Genomic DNA, 16,593 nt, shown 5'->3' on the forward strand with positions numbered 1-16,593 from the left:
TTTGAGCCAATGAATTCAAATGAGATATCTGTTATTGGAGATCCAGTATTTCCATCAAAAAGGGCCAATCAGGGTCAAAGTAGCCTGATCAGGAGTCTTTCTACCTTCAATATTATACCATCATCTCACTTATTTTTAAAAATAAGACTCCAGGAGATCTTTCCTGTAATTTTCTTAATGTTAGCAAAAAAACTGTATAGCTACACTGTCACAAAAAGCAAGGTTTGTGTTAACATTAAAAAAAAAAAAAAAAAACAACTAAGAAACATTTCTGCTAGAATGTTTAGAGGTATTAAAGTTAGTTGCTGCCAATATTATTAAAATAAATATTCTGAGATACAGCATGTTCTAGCAAGAAAAAAAATAAGTGTGCATATGTTGAGGTGAGCAGAGTTTATACTGTATACCAGATTCAGCAAGTTAATTCACCTCGATTTTTAACACCACAGGGATTATTCCCAGGACTTTTCCATCCCCTCAACTGAAAATACAGAATCAAACCACGATGTTAGATGAAATGTTCTAGTGGTTCTGGTTATAAATCAGAAACAAGATTAATTTCCTGGTTCTAACACATCATGCACCACTGTTTACCAGTTTGGTGCTGTTGGACCTTAAATTATTTATTAAACTTTAGAAAATCTATTCTATGTAGATCTTAGATTCTCTTCACCAGAATGCTTTAGAACTTGAACTTAGTAGCAAATTTTACAAAAGCTCTGATGCTTACTGGTATCCACAATTATGAAAAGGTGTTCGTTACATACAAGCACTTTCAAAACTATTTTCACAAACACTATTAATATATGGTTGAGAGAAAGCTCAGGTTACGTCACAATACTAAAGTTGCTATAATCACAAAAGTAATTTGTTAATAGGAAATTTCCTCCTGGACTCAGCTGGGGGAAAAAAAATGTATAACATCCCTCATTTACACCTTTATATTGGTGTTTTCATAATACATTTTCCATGAAGAGCTGCCAAAAGAAACAAAGGCTCCAAAGAACCACACACTGCTCCCTGGAGCCTTCCATGAGGCCTTGAGTCCTCATGTTCACAGGGAGGGTAGCTCCAAGAGTAGTGGTTGCAGCAGCTGGGGCACTTGCCTTGTTACACACCTGCTACAAAGGCTTCTACAGTTGATTGTACTTCAGAAGAAACTGATACATCTTTCAAATAATCACAAGATAATTCTGGCAGCAACAGCCCACTTGACACCAAGCTGGATGAATATGAGTCTTGGATTTCTGAAGTGAAGACCTCCCTGGAAGTAGAACAGGGAGAGCTGAAAGGTTGAGAGTAGTTTCAGAGACACCTAAGCAGGAAACCCAACCTTAACACATCAACCACTTTTCTAACAGGACTTTTACTCATTTAAAAATGAAAAACTGCTATTTTGAAATTTACACTACTATAGTTACTCTGAAGATGCCTAAGGCAATGATAGGAAGTTCTTTATTTTTACATAAGCATTTGATGACTCAGCACTCAGCTTTAAAAAACAGATGTCAAAAAGCCCCCTCCTCTCTAAAACAGGAAAAAGTTACTTACCACACAGAATACCTTTAGAAGTGATCGATCAGAATAGCATTAAAAGAGGCTTCTAAAAAATGACTTCGGCACTATAGATGTAATAAGGCCTCAAGCAGGTCTGAACCAGGAAAAAAAAAAAAATTCCAGGAAGCTACATACTAAAAATGATAGGAAGTTCTAATAAATTGGGTGATGGCCATAAGATCACATAATCCATTTTTGCCATAGTGGATAAAAACAAGTGATAGAACACTCAGGATAACCAGGACAGGGCCTGCTTCAACTGACAATAACTGGAAAGCTAGTGATCACAATATATACTCATAAAAAATTATTTTTCAGGAGATGAGTTTGGGAGGGGAGGGAAAAAAACTGAGTAAGCCTAAAGAAAGAACACTAAAAGATGCTGAAGATTTTTTTCCCCCTTAAAAGAACAAGAATGAACAAGAGATGAGAGGGAGGGTTAAGGAAATAGACCCAACTTATTTCAAATTAGGTTCAAAATGCCTAAAAATAAATATTAAAATGTATCTTAATAAGAAAAATAAAATACAGAATTTTCACAGCAATGTTATTTTACATGTGGAATTAACACTATTAAACTCCCTTGACAATTTGAAGACTCGATTTTTTTTTCCCTAGAAAAAGTGTGCCTGCGCAAGGAAAATACTGAAATCTCATCTTATTTAATGTAAATAAGATTTGACATATTCATACTTTAGGCAGATCTCACTAACTGGAAGCCCTAACTACAATGGAATACTTTTTATTTTGTTGTATATAAAACATATGTGAAATACAATTACTGCAACAAAGACCAGGTTAAGCAAGCAATTAAGAAACAAGATTCATATCTCAAAGGTCCTTCTCACAGGTGGCAGTGTGTGTGTGTCTCCCCTACAGATGTTTAGACTTTTGCTAAACACCATTCCCTTATTTAATAGTTTTCTTTCATGGAATCCTAAGCAATACTTTGCAGTATGCTATTTTACAGGATACCCTGGTCCTGTACTGGCTGCAAGTCTAGACATAGGTGCTACAGTCTAGGACACATGCTCAAGGATGGAAATGCTAGGTTGGAAGTGACAAATGAATTTCGAGTCTATTAATCTTTTTTATAAATCGTGCTTTCCCTTTTTCTTATAACCTGTAGGAGCTCTTCGTGAATTCAGGAGAGCAAATATCTCCTTTGGAATAATATTTGGTTATTGTTACAGTTTCCAAGATGAATGTACTAGAATACACCATCCTATTTGTGATCACACCAAATATTAACTCTTGTTGATTACACTAAACCTAGGTGATGAACTAAGAGAGAATACTTCCTTTAACAGCTCTTTGCAATACTTTCAGTAAAGAGCAAGGAATACATAAAAATAACCTGAAGTCGCCAGGCACAGTGGTGCACACCTATGATTTCAGTGACTCAGAAGGATAAGGCAGGAAGATCACAAGTTCAAAGCCAGGCTCAGCCATTTAGCAAGACCTTGTCTCAAAATTAAAAGGCTGGGGATGTGATACAGTGGTTAAGCACATCCCTGGGTTCAATACCTGGTACCAAAAAAAAAAAAAAAGTCAACATAAAGCTAATATTAATTTCAATTTACATGAGGTTCAGTCACTATAAGGAGTAATATCCTAAGGATATGTTAGACAACTAAAGAATTCAGTAAGAATATACAAATAAGAAACCCTTACAAATTCAGCAACAAATTTTTATTAGACAAACCTTAGAATGTGATTCATATTTCACTTACAATAATTATCCTAGAGTAGTGCTGCCCAACATTCTATGATGAATGAATTGTTCTTTACTGATAGTTTCAAGCATTTGAAATATAAGCCTCATGCATCGGAGAAACTAAATTTTTTAAATAAAAACAAAGCTCTCCTCCCCCAGAGTATTGGGAATCAAACCCAGGGCCTCACACATGCTAGACAAGTGCTCTATCAATGAGCTGTATTCCCAGTTGCTAAGGTAAAAAAATGGCTAAAAATAATGGCTATTGTTTCAAACAAAGCAGTTCTAGAAGATACTATTTTCAAACCTCTAGAGATCAAGACCATATACATCACAAGAAAAAAAAAACAAAACAAAAACCTCTCACCATTGTCCCCCAAAACAACTGTGTTTGAGGTATATCAAAGATCAGTTCATAAACTGATTAAGCTAGATAAAATGAACAAAATAAAATCCCATAGTTAAATAAATTCTGAGGGGATACTTGAAATATGTGCTTACATAAAATGAGGCAAAAAATTTATGAAGAATATTTCGAAAGAGTTTGCTATTTTGACTCCTGCTGCAAGTCAATCCATTACAGACATTTCAAACCTCAAGAGTGGCTGCATACATTCCTGGGCAAACTGAACCAGACCAGGCTAATCCTTCTAAGTCAGTATGTTATCCAAATACTTCCTACTTGGACCATCAAGTGAAAAACACCAGATTAGGGAAATGGATGGCTAAATCTCTGCTTCAATTAGCATGCAACAAACTAATTAAATAGGCATGAATAACCTACTAATGGAGGTTAAGAACAAAACATCTGTTTCCTGGGCCTTCCATTATGTAATAAGTACTTTCACTGGAAGAGTGTCCTCAGGCTTATCTAAACAATGACCAACCTAGAACGGCAAACTACCAAATTTACCTAGTGTTTACAAAACCTTTCTCATAATTAATTCCTCCGAGTTCCAAAATGATTTTGAGAGATGTGAAGGAGAGGAGTAGGGGAAACCCTAAATTGAAAAAAGAATGTGTTGAGTGAATACAGTGTGAAACAGACTGGTAGTCACTTTATTAATTCTCTCAACTAAACTATGCAGTGTAGCAAGAAACAGTTCAACATCTTTAAAAACTGATCTACACCATTTTCCAATCTTGTTGGTCCTCCTAGAAAAGATAAATTTGCCCCAAGCAACAATACCATATCCCCCACCCAAACTTACTAATCTTTTAACATGCTATTAATTCACACTATGCTTATACAGAATATTTTTCTGCTACCAGCAGAAATGCACCCTTAAGTATTTTATGCATGTCAAAGAAATATATATACTTTAAAAATATATTTTAAGACTTGGTATGGTAGCACATGCCTATAATACCAGCTACCTGGGAGGTTGAGGCAAGGATCGATCACAAGTTCAAGGCCAGCCTGGGCAACAGAGAATTCCCCCCAAAATAAAATAATAACAAAACAAAATAAAAAGGGCTCATTATATAGCTCAATGGTAAGAGGCCCTGGGTTCATTCCCCAGTATGGGGGGCAAGGGTTGTTTAAAAATAATATATACACACACACCCCTTAAAATTATATATTACAATGATAGTTTTACTCATCTTTCTCCAAGACAATCAACCATTAATGAATGTTCTGTTGAATTTGCTTGCATCACAGTATCTTTAACTACCATAATCAAATTTCTCCTTTTTACCACAAGTAGAATCAATTTTTTTTTTTTTTCCAGTTGTAGATGAACACAATACCTTTATTTTGTTTATTTAGTTTATGTGGTGCTGGAGATCGAACCCAGGGCTGGGGATCACACATGCTAGGCAAGTGCTTTAGCACTGAGTCCCAACCTCTCTTTTCTATTAACAATTTGTGATACATGAAGAAGTAGCACTAGCAAATTCATAAAGAACGTTAAAATAATCTTAAGGTGGGATCCTACTAAGGCTATATAAATACTAACAATTGAAAGTCAAAACCTGAATGTTGATGTTCTTTTGATGTTTCCGTAAGAACATACAGTCAACTAGTAACAATCAGTAATTTTTAAAGCAAACTTAAAAAGTACACTTAATTAATTCTCTTTCTATACTTAGATACAATGAGACACTGAAAGACATATGATAGCTAGGCTTGGTGGCACAGGTGTAAACCCAATTACTTGGAAGGCTGAGGTAAAAGACTCAGAAGTTGAAGGCTGGCCTTATCAATTTAGTAAAGACACTGTCTCAAAATAAAAAGGGCTGGGGATGTAATTCAGTGGCAGACTGCTGCCAGGCTCAATCCCCAGCAACAACAACAAAAAGGCAGGGGGTATACAATGATTAATTCAACCTGACTTCATCATTGAATCCATTGGTAAAAGCTATTACCAAATCCACTAGTTAAAGGGAGTTTAGTTTTCTGGACTAGATAATTTTAAATATTTTCCATTAGGCTAATTTATTTATACTGGAGCTACAGCTAAAGTGAACTGAAAACAAAACAAATACACTAGAAACCCCTTACTGGGGTTTCCATAAAGCCCTAGGAAATTCCACTATTGCCACCTCCACCCCAGGACTGAACACAGATCACTTTACCATTCAGGTATATGGCCAGTCCTTTATATTTTATTTTGAGACAGGGTCCTGCTAAATTGCTGAAGCTGGCCTCAAACTTGCAATCCTCCTTCTTCAGCCTCCTGAGTAGCTGGAATTGCAGGTGTGTACCACCATGCCAGCCAAATATAAGGAATTTAATCTGAGATACTAATATTAAAAATATTTGTCATGGTATTCTCAAGTGCTGGAGTTGGCTGAAGTTGTGGCTCAGAGACTGCATGCAGAGGCCCTGAGATCTATCCCCAGCACCAAAGATATTTTCACATAATGCATCATTCATATTCTAAAAACAAATTTCAAAAGAAAATGATTTATAGCTAGTGATGGGCACACCTGTAATCCCAGCAATTTGGGAGGCTGAGGTAGGATTATAAATTCCAGTCTTTGGCAATTTAGTGAGATTCTAAAAACAAATTTCAAAAGAAAATAATTTACAGCTACTGTTGGACACACCTGTAATCCCAGTAATTTGGGAGGCTGAGGTAGAAGGATCATAAATTCAATTCCAGTCTTTGGCAATTTAGTGAGATTCTGTCTCAAATAAAATGAAAAGGGCTGTGATGTAGCTCAGTGGTAGTATCCCTGGTTTCAATAGCGAGTATTGAGGGAGTGGGGAGAGGTTGTACTATGTAAGCAATTTCCATAGCTTCCAGTCCTTAATGAACTACCACTAAATTCAGATGTTTATTTGATTTAAAAACCTTACCCTGAAGCAAATCCTGGAGCTCAGATCGCCTGCACAGGAATTCTACTAATATTCAACATTGCTTTGCAATGTTATATGCAAAGTCCTCTTATTGGTTCCAAATAGTACTGTTGCTCAACATAAAATTAATCTCAGGGTTTCAGTTTCTAGAACACACTATTATACATAAGAATATTACAATTCTGGGAGGTATGATTCTCTTACCATTTTTACTAATTCTAGTGAAACCATAGAACAAAGTATTTTCTGAGTTCACAATTTGTCAAGGTTTAGAGCAATAATGTAGTATCTATAATATATAACGTAACTCTCTCCAAGAGAATGAGTCAGCATCCTGTAATCACAATATATCTACATCAAAACTCTGGAATATTAACATTAAATGGGATAGGATAAAAATAGCCTCACCTCAGCACAGATTCAGGTCACATTTTTCTCCCAAATTAGTTTGGGTCATACCAAGGAAGCTGAAGGAAAACTCTTTAAAAAAAAAAGTTTTCTGGGTTTCAAAATTATATGAATAAGGGATTGTGGACCTATAGCTTTATAGCAGAGTATCTAGTACAAGAGTATATGTTAATACCTTTTCCCTGGGCATAATAAATCTAAAAATCAGTAATTTGGGCTGCCAGAACTTACAGAATAAATAATAAACATCTTTAGCATAGTCTGTCTGTTCCCACTTCCCTCACTCAAAAGAGTAAGGTCTTTCTGAATTTTTGATATTACTTATTATTCTAAAACTACTTTTTCTTGTTTGGCAAAAATTATTCTCATATATTTCAGCTTATTGTTATCAGTGTCAAATGTGTAAGAGGAAACATTACAAATGTTAAAAAAAAATGAAGATTTAATTTCCAATTTAGCAAAAAACTTTAGTAAAAACATCCTTCATTATAGCCTTCCTTAAAAGAAAAATTAATTTTCACCTTAAAATTAATTTGTATCTTTGCCAATCAGACCCTCCCAGTTAACTTCAGGGAAAATATCAGATATCCTAGAAAAAAAAGATTAACAATATTAGGTAATGGACTTGGTACTAAGATGTTGGCACCATGCTTCTCTTTTAATATGCATACAAGCAATCTGTTTAAAATGCACATTCTGAGTGGGGCAATATGGTATACATGCCTGTAACCCCAGCAACTCTGGAGGCTGAAGCAGGAGGATCATCAAGTACAAGGTCAGCCTCAGCAATTAGCAAAATCCTGTCTCAAAAGATTCTGACTCAAGTTGGGTAGGAGTCTATATTTCTGTTCTAGATGATACTAATACTACTCATCCAAGAAACACAATGCATAACCACACAGCATTATAAATTTTTTTTTTGTTCTGCTTAGGATTAAGAATTATTCTAGTCCAATTTTATTATATGGCTATGTTTCAAAAAACTAAGCAATTTGCTTAAATTTATACAGGTTGGAAAAAAGCCAAAATAGGAAAACCTCCAATCAGGGTTATAAGCATTAGAACTTGTAACTTATAAAATCTTAGTACTTAAAACTGTTCTGTCTCTTTAGCCTTAACCTAAAAACCTGAAATCAAAAAATCATTTAAATGAGTTAACATCAACACCCTCTCATAAGATAGAATAAACATGCAACTTAGGGGCAGGGGATGTGGATGTGGCTTAGTGGTTAAGCGCCCCTGGGTTCAAACCATGGTGGTGGTGGTGGTGCAGATCAGTCTAAAGAAACGCTAAATTCACCAAACTGTTATCTTTTGGTTTTGTGAAAATTTCTAATACTATTCCTTCCAAGTTTCTGGCCAAGAGAAATATCCTAATTTCAATATCCCAAATCAAATTTCAATAGCAAGAAATCTATATACAATTAAGTTTTTAAATGAACGAACCACACAAATCTAGCAGCTCAAATATTTTACTGAGGAATGATATTTTGAATGGGGGATCAATTCTAAAAAGTCAATCCAAACAGAAAATCTAGTCAAAAACTATCCTTGAAAATCTGTTAGAAAGGTAGCAGGATGGGGGAGACACAGACATCTTTCAGAAAGTCCTCTAAAAAACAACCAGTTGTTCCCAACAGCTGAGTATTATATAAAAATTTATTTTATGAAAAGGAATGTAAACTAGAAAAATCATATTTAGTCTAGCATGATGTTCATGACTAAGAAAACAAAAACTAAGATTCATGTTTCAAATCCCATGCTCTGAGGTATAGATTTACTGAGTGAAATGGCAGCAGAATCCTTTCCTTTATTTAAAAATGTCTTTGGGACTGGTGGTGTAGCTCTGTGATAGAATGTTAAGCATGCATGAAGCCTGAGGTTCAAACTCTAGTACCAAAAAAATAAAAATGGTTTTTGACTTTTTTTCTGATCAAGACCAGTACTTGGACCAAAGTTAAATGGTTGAATGATGTGGCAAACTACATCTTAAATCCAAAAACCACTGTACAGCCAGTGATGGTGGCACACACCGGTAATCCTAGCAGCTTGGGAGGATGAGACAGGAGGATCACAAGTTCAAAGCCAGCCTCAGCAAAAACGAGGCACTAAGCAACTCAGTGAGACCCTGTCAATACAAAATAGGGCTGGGGATGTGGCTCTGTATGGTTGAATGCCCCTGAGTTCAACCCCTGGTTCCAAAAAAACAAACAAAAAAACAAAAACACTCTACAATTTATTAATGTAAAATATATTATATGCATTCAAGAGAAAGTAAATTATAAATGACCCAGTTAAGTGGTGAAAAATGCATAAATTAAACTGAATAGTTAAGTTTAATCTATAACTGTCCAGAGTTTTTAAAGATCACTGCTCTTAAAGAAATACAACTTCAAGTTTTGAAAAACACAGCACTCTCACTTGCCTTCATTTTACTAGGATCCCCTAGGTACTTACATGGACAAGTTAGGAGATGGAACCCCCCTATCATCAGCTAGGTTCCCAAGGTGGCTCGGCGTTAAAGTCGAACTGCTCTCTATACAGCACTTCTCCTAGGCCTTCTGGGTAGTTGTATACTTGGTCAGAAAGTTCGCCCTAAAGAAAATAAAAGTGGCAAATAATTCCATGTTAAAAAATAAAATTCAGCTGTGCTCCAATAGCAGGTTCACTTAAACTACAGAACTTTAGTTTTAATAGAATACATTTTGTTAAAGTCACATTACCCAAAATGTTTCAAAGTGTTTACCACAGAACCAAGCACTTTTTATTAATAATCATTTCCAAGCTGCTCTACTACAGAAGTTCACAGAACCTGGCACCAGTCACCTTATCAAGTTGCTTTATCTATCTACTCATGAATTTCCAGTCTAATTTTGCCTCCCCCCACCCTTTTGGTGGTACTGGAGATTGCATCCAGAGTTTTGCACATGCCAGGCAAGCACTCTACTTCTGAGTTACACATCCATTCCTTTTTATTTTTTCTTGCGGGAGATAGGACCCCAAACTTGTGATTCTCCCACCTCAGTCTCCTAGGTAAGTGGGACTACAGGCATGCACCACAGTGCCTGCTATAAATTTTGCTTTCATTTGTCCAAGTACCCTCAACAATCCAGCATATATGCAAGATTTTAAATACATAATGTTCTAACTTGATCTTAAAGTCTGGAACTACCCAGAACACCCTTCAACTTCAAGTCCAAATTTTTCTTTGCTTAAAATGCAAATTCTTATTACTTAAAAAAAGTTGTACATCCTAATACCTTATGTATCTGAATTATTGAGAAGTCCTTATAATGTTAGGCAAGTAATCTCTTAAGCTTTATCTAGATCTACACTTATCTAGATCTACACTTCATTCTATCACCACTAGAAGCAAATGAATTGTCAAAGTGTTTGCCACACTACACAAAATGCTGTTTTATAAATGGTCATCACCTATTACAGTTTGACTGGTTCCCAAGATAAAATGCTATACCTACATTTCTATTTGTAATTCAATAGTTACCGTTTTAAAGTAATAGAGCCTGACAGTATGTGCTAGAAAAGGTTGGTAATAAGGAAACCAGAAATAATAAAACTAGAAATTTAAGGTCAAGAGTTCGAAAAATTTCAGAAGCACTCTTAAGCATGCCTAAAGCCTCCCTTTCCCTTCCACCAGAATTCAAGGATTCCTTGAAGGGAGTAATATGTTCTACTTAGCAGGGGAAACTAGTTAAAGACACTCACAGTTGATGACCAAAGAATACATATTAACTTGCAACAATGATTATAAACTTACATAAAATTCCAAATAATGTGCTACTCCGTAAACATTCCAACTCTTCCCACACCTAGATAATTTTTAAAAATAAACAAAAATACTACTCATGCCAGGGACAGTTCACTCTCAATTATCCTAGGGAACAGGATAATTATCCTTGGTGAGACATTATTCATCATTTCCCTGCTATATTACCCACACCTATTTTGCTGCTTAAGTGATATGAAATATAAAAACATTAATCTTTAGAAATGCAAGAATGTTCTTCAATAAGATCTTTAATAAAACTTGAAGCTGGGCATTGTAGAGCATGCCTATAATCCCAGTGACTTAGGAGGTTGAGGTCTAAAGCAACTTAGGGAGAGTCTATCTCAAAATAATAAAAAAAAGTGATTGGGGATGTGGCTCAATGGTTAAGCACTCTGGGTTCAATTCCAGGTTACCCACCCCACCCCCAAAGACACTAAATTTAACAAAAATATACTATCAGGGAAAGAAGGTGCCAAACTTTGAAAAGCACATTTTCAAAAGTATGAATGATTAAATGAAAAAGATAAAGGAATTATGAAAAAATTTTCAGTTAGAATGGTTTGCATAAATTAGCTAGATGAGACAACTCTGCAACCAAGTTCCTCAACAATCATTTGAAGAGCATGGCATACCAGACTTGACTGAATCAGCCAGCAGACCAAGACACAAAAAACCTTCTATCACTTTTGACATTTAATATCTCAAAACTTAGTATCTCAAAATTATGATTCTTTCTACACATTGTTTTTACCAATTATTTCTAAGGTTGTTTTGTAGTATTCTTTCAAGTAATAAGAAAAATATCAAGACAAATCCAAAATTGGAGGGTAGTCTATCAGGTATCTAACCAATACTTCTCTGAACTGAAAATCATGAAAAGCAACAGAAAATGTAAATTGTCACAGATCAGATAAGACTGGGGAGATATGACAACTAAATACAATGTGGTAGAGTTAGGACTAAATTCTGGAAAAAGTAAAGAACAACAAAAAGCAACTGTTGGCTGGGGTGTAGCTCAGTGGTAAAGCATTTGCCAAATACTAATAAAGTTCCAGGTTCAATCCCTAGTACTCCAAAAACCAAAAGCCTGGTGAAATTTGAAGAAACTCAAGAGTTGAAGTAAAAATACTTAACAAATTCAGTTTACTTTAGATTAAATGTACCACAATACTATAAGATGGTCAACTGGTTAAGTATATAGGAACCGTTACTGACTTTGAGACTTCTTTTGTGTGCATAAGACTGAAATTTCTAAAATAAAATTATGTTTTTTTTAAAAAATCAGGCAAGGTATTTATACAATGTACTACTCAGCAATAAAAAACCCACTGAAAAATGCAATGTGAACATCAAAAACATGCCAAATTAAAGCCTTTTACACAAAAGAATGCATATAGATTGATTCTACTTGTACGGAAGTTCTAGAACAAACAAGACTAATCTTTTAATTTAAAAAAATCAGAATCATGGTTGAGTCTGTGGCAACTTGGAGACAGTTTGACTAGACAAAAGGGAAATATCTATCTGGGTCAATAGCACTGTTCTGCACATTGATAGAGGCTTGAGTTATTACATAGCAGTATTTTTTGTAAGGCTCAAAATAGTACACTTTTGTGGATTTTACCATCAATTTTACTCCCCCCCAAATTTTTTAAATTGCTAACAGCATGGAACCCTATCTAACCATGAGGTTCCTATCTAAAGTTGGAAGGGGGGCTGGAGTTGTGGCTCAGTGGTAGAGCACTCACCTCGCACTTGTGGAACCCTGGGTTCAATCCTCAGCACCACATAAACATAAATAAATGAAATGAAGGTGTTGTGTCCAACTACAACTAAAAATAAATATTAAAAAAAATAAAGTTGGAAGGGAAGTGTTTTGGTGTCTCTAACATAACTGTGAAATTCACGCAACAATTATATAAGGCAAATAAAAGAAAATGTTAATGTTAATTATAGAATCAAAGTGGAGGTACCACTCTTTAACCTGTTTGGGATCCTATATAAATAATACGTTGGGGGACAAAAACTATAATTTGATTTCATTTCTATTCCTATAGTCAGGCATCTTTTCTACTTAATGTAAAACTCCTCGGAGCTTATTTGTCCTCAGGATCAGTATTTGCATGATATTTTATGTGTAAGGATCATTAGGGCCTCGCCAAACAACCATTAGCCACATTTCTATCAGGCTTTCCTGAGCGCACAATAAGGGAGAGAGATTCCTTAAGAGTCATTCTTAACCCAAGCTGGACACAGAAAAACTTAACATATTCAACCAAGATGCCACCACAAAATCCAGTAAAATCTGCTGAAACATGACTGGACTGTAAATTGTATCCCCGACCATTTCTGGTTTCCTAGCCAGTGGTTTAGTCTAAGGAATACAAGTTCAGGGCATATATTCTCTAAGATTTGAAACAAGTCATCACCATTAACTGCTGGCAGTCAAGATAATACCTGATAAGCCACCCCAGCCTACCCTTTTCCCTCTTTCTGCCCAGAAATCGCGGCGCGAACTGGAAAGCGAAGCCATGGTGACTAATCCTCAGACTCCGGGAGTGACTGAAAGCGACTTGGCCCAATCAGGAACGCCGCAGAGGCGGAGCGGCAGCCCCAAGGCTTCCAGAAGGGGCCAAAGGCCTCCCGCTCGCTACTTGACACCGGGGCTTCCCCGCCGCCGGGCCCCGAGTGGGGTCAACTTTCCTCCACCAGAGGGGGACCGCGCTCCCCTCACCCCCCAGACCGGCTTCCTCCGCAGCTGTCACAAGAGGCCGGCGCTGGACCCGACCGGCTCCATTCATAACCCAGCGCCCGAGCCGCTGCAGCCCATCGCGCCGCCCACCCGGCTCCGGAACCAAAGGCGGCCAAGCAGAGCCAGCCGCAGATAGGGACCACGGCCCAAGGGGCCGTAGCTGGGCCCCCTCCCCGGAAACAGCAATGCACCACGGGAGAAGGGTGGGGGCCGCACGCTGCCGAGAGTGGACCACGACCCCCGGCGGCCAGACCACCGCGCGCGCCCCCGCACGCACACGCCCCCTCGCCCCAACCGCTGTGGCTCGGGTTCTGCCAAGCGCCGGGCGGCCGTCTCTAAGGCCCTGAAGCGCGACCCGCCGCGCCAGCCCCGCCACCCGAGGCACCGACAGCCGCCACACACGCCGCTGTCCGCCATGTTCGAAGCGGCTGGCCGCGGGGCGCTGCGGGGACTCCAGGGCTACGCGGCCCAGCGGAGGTACCCACCGCCCCCGAGGCCGGCCCGCGCCAGCTCCTCCCGCTCTCCTTGTCCCAGTACTCACGTGAGATAACGGCCCAAAGAGTCGGGTAAAGCGTCTTCTCTTTTTCGGCGGAATTTTTAAAGAGGGATGTGGTTACCTTGAGCAGAAATACCCAAGGCGGCCTGGGCCATAGGCTGCGGGGACGACGTGGGGAGAAAAGCGCGGCACCGACACCAGCTGAGCAGCAGTGGCAGCGGCGGCCAGAGAGAAATGGAGCAGCGCGGGTAAAAGGAAAAAGTCGCGGGCTGGGTGGGGAGAGGATTTGGCCTCGTCACACCGCAGAGCAGCAGAACGAGAAAGGAAAAGAAGAGGCAGAGAAGGCGACAACAGGGTGAAAAAAAGGAAACGCTTCAGCCGCGAGGAGAGCCAAAGAGTGTGGGAAGGCGGTGCCCGAGACGCCAGTATTTATAGCCAGTGGGCGGGGTCTGGTGACGTCACAGCCGGCCAGGCAGCCGCGCGAGCGGGGCGGGGCACGGCAGTAGACTGGGGAAACTCGAGGGGCGGAAGAGGAAGGAGGCCTGCGCTGGGCTGTGGTGAGAGGGGAGGGGCGACCCGGCAGTGCAGGTGCAAACCCGCGGGTCGCTTCCCGCCCTCCAGCCGCTCGTAGCTTTAGGCCTGCGGAAGGCCCACCACAGTGACGTGGGCTTGAGAGTGGCCTGGCGTCTGGGCCTGATCGCGGCGTGTCCCCTCCGCCCCCGCCCCCGCCCCGCAGCGCCTGCGCTCACGCTCGCGGCAGGCTCCCGTGCTTTGTGAGCTGAGCAGGTCTACACACTAGCGGCAGTCCTGAGTACTGTCTTGGGCTCGAGTCAGCGCTACCCCTGCTTTGCCCGGGAGGCTTGTGGGTACCATCGCAGGGTCTTTGGCGGTGGAGCTCGCTCTATTTTGTGGGGACTGTGGTCTACACCTGGGGACCGCCCTTCCAAGCACAGGTCAAGCCCTCTCGGGATGCAACAATTCCTTTATGGAAGTGATTTCCTCATGGCTAGGAAGGGTCGGTCTAGAGTTTGGCTTGTGACCCCAGGAGAATGTCCTCAGTACTCCCACGTTGCAATATGATGCAGAAGAAAAAAAAAATTTTTTTTTAAGGAGTGTGATTTTGAAATCTATATTTTAAAATGGGTTGGTGCAGCCGGGCGCGGAGGTGCCCCCTTGTAATCTCAGCGGCTCCAGAGGCTGAGGCTGGAGGATCCGAGTTCAAAGCCAGCCTAAGCAACTCAACGAGAGTCTGTCTCTAATAAAATACAAAAGAGGGCGAGGGATGTGGCTCAGTGGCTAAGTGCCCCTGGTTTCATCCCTGTACTAAAAAATAAAAATAATAAAGTGGGCTGGTACTGTCAGATCGAGCCTTAATAATGCAGAAGCCATGTTGAAGTGTACTGTTGTTACACGCACATGACTAATCCCCCACATTTTATGAGCATTTTGATTTTCGTACTTCTTAACAAAGTTTATACTATCGGGTCCAGGATGACTTACATAGCTTTCAATTTGTGCGCCCCGCCCCCCTTAAGGTATCTTAGTGATAATGTTGTGCAACTTAGACTTAACAGCGCAAAGCAAATAGGATTGATAGCCTCCAAAGTTAAAGTCTTTTGAATCTTTGAGCTGGTTGCAGTAGCATAGACCTGTAATCCCGCTACTTAGGACAGGGAGGATCACAAGTTTGAAGCCAACCGAACAATTTAGCGAGATCCTGTCTCAAAATAAAAAGGTTGAGATATAACCAAATGATAAGAGTGCCCCTGTGTTCCGTCCCCAGTAATGCAAAGTTAGGACCTTTGAGATGAAAACCCTCACTTTTTTCCCTTTCATTCTGCCCCGCATTCTTTTTACATAGTGACCAGCACAGTTATTAAGAAATCGTCAAAGGAGAAAGGAAGAGAAAAAGGCAAGATATCTTGTGATGATGAAATGTAGTCTCTGGAATAGAAATATTAGGTAGAAATTAAGAGTTGTGAACTCTAACTGATTTGTTTTTATGTATTTTGCTCTGATGTGTCTTGGCTTTCTATAATACTTCTTGAAAGTTCTGTGCAATTCAGAACACAGCAACTTTACTAGACACCCCCATCCCCACCCCCAATCCATGAAGGAGGTAAAGCTAAAATTGAATACACCACTTGACATCTTACAGTCTATCAGGAGAAATAAAAAAACTACACAATTACTGCTGACAGATAAACAGATTTTTAAAATGTTACAAGGAACCTAGAAAAAGGAGGAAATAATTGCAGCTAAGAGAAAACCTGCCAGGAAAAGGAACAGAGTCATTTTGTGCACCTATACTCCAAGGAAGGGAAACAGGTGATTTTGAAAGCTGATGTTCCAGCAAGGGAAACATGAGCAAGGGCACAAAAACAGACAGGTTTACAGAACTGAGTGGGCTTTCCACCTCCATCTTAAGAGCATGGTTACAAAAGAGATTGAAAAGGTAGGTTAGGGTTAGATCAAGAAGAAATTGGGACTTTATTCTGGAACCATTTAAACAGGGATATGATATCCTCAAAGATATGTTTTTAAGAGATTACTCTGGCATTGGCGG

General features: G+C 39.2%; 1 protein-coding gene across 5 annotated transcripts in view; it reads right to left on the minus strand.

The window, feature by feature from the left end:
* Azin1 (antizyme inhibitor 1) overlaps positions 1–14,431 on the minus strand; it is a 30,505-nt gene extending 16,074 nt beyond the window's left edge. For 2 of the 5 annotated variants that reach the window (XM_076835991.1, XM_076835986.1), the window contains exons 1-2: positions 14,073–14,431; positions 9,447–9,584 (exon numbers count right to left, since the gene is read on the minus strand). The gene's annotated coding sequence lies outside the window, so the exon portion shown is untranslated. Of the gene's footprint in view, positions 1–1,118; positions 1,284–9,446; positions 9,585–14,072 lie in introns of those variants that run through there. The other 3 variants (XM_076835988.1, XM_076835989.1, XM_076835990.1) reach the window with 3 other exon arrangements.
* Positions 14,432–16,593: the final 2,162 nt, after the last annotated feature.

This window comes from Callospermophilus lateralis, chromosome 16 (genome assembly GCF_048772815.1).
Source record: "Callospermophilus lateralis isolate mCalLat2 chromosome 16, mCalLat2.hap1, whole genome shotgun sequence".
Taxonomy (NCBI): Eukaryota; Metazoa; Chordata; class Mammalia; order Rodentia; family Sciuridae; genus Callospermophilus; species Callospermophilus lateralis.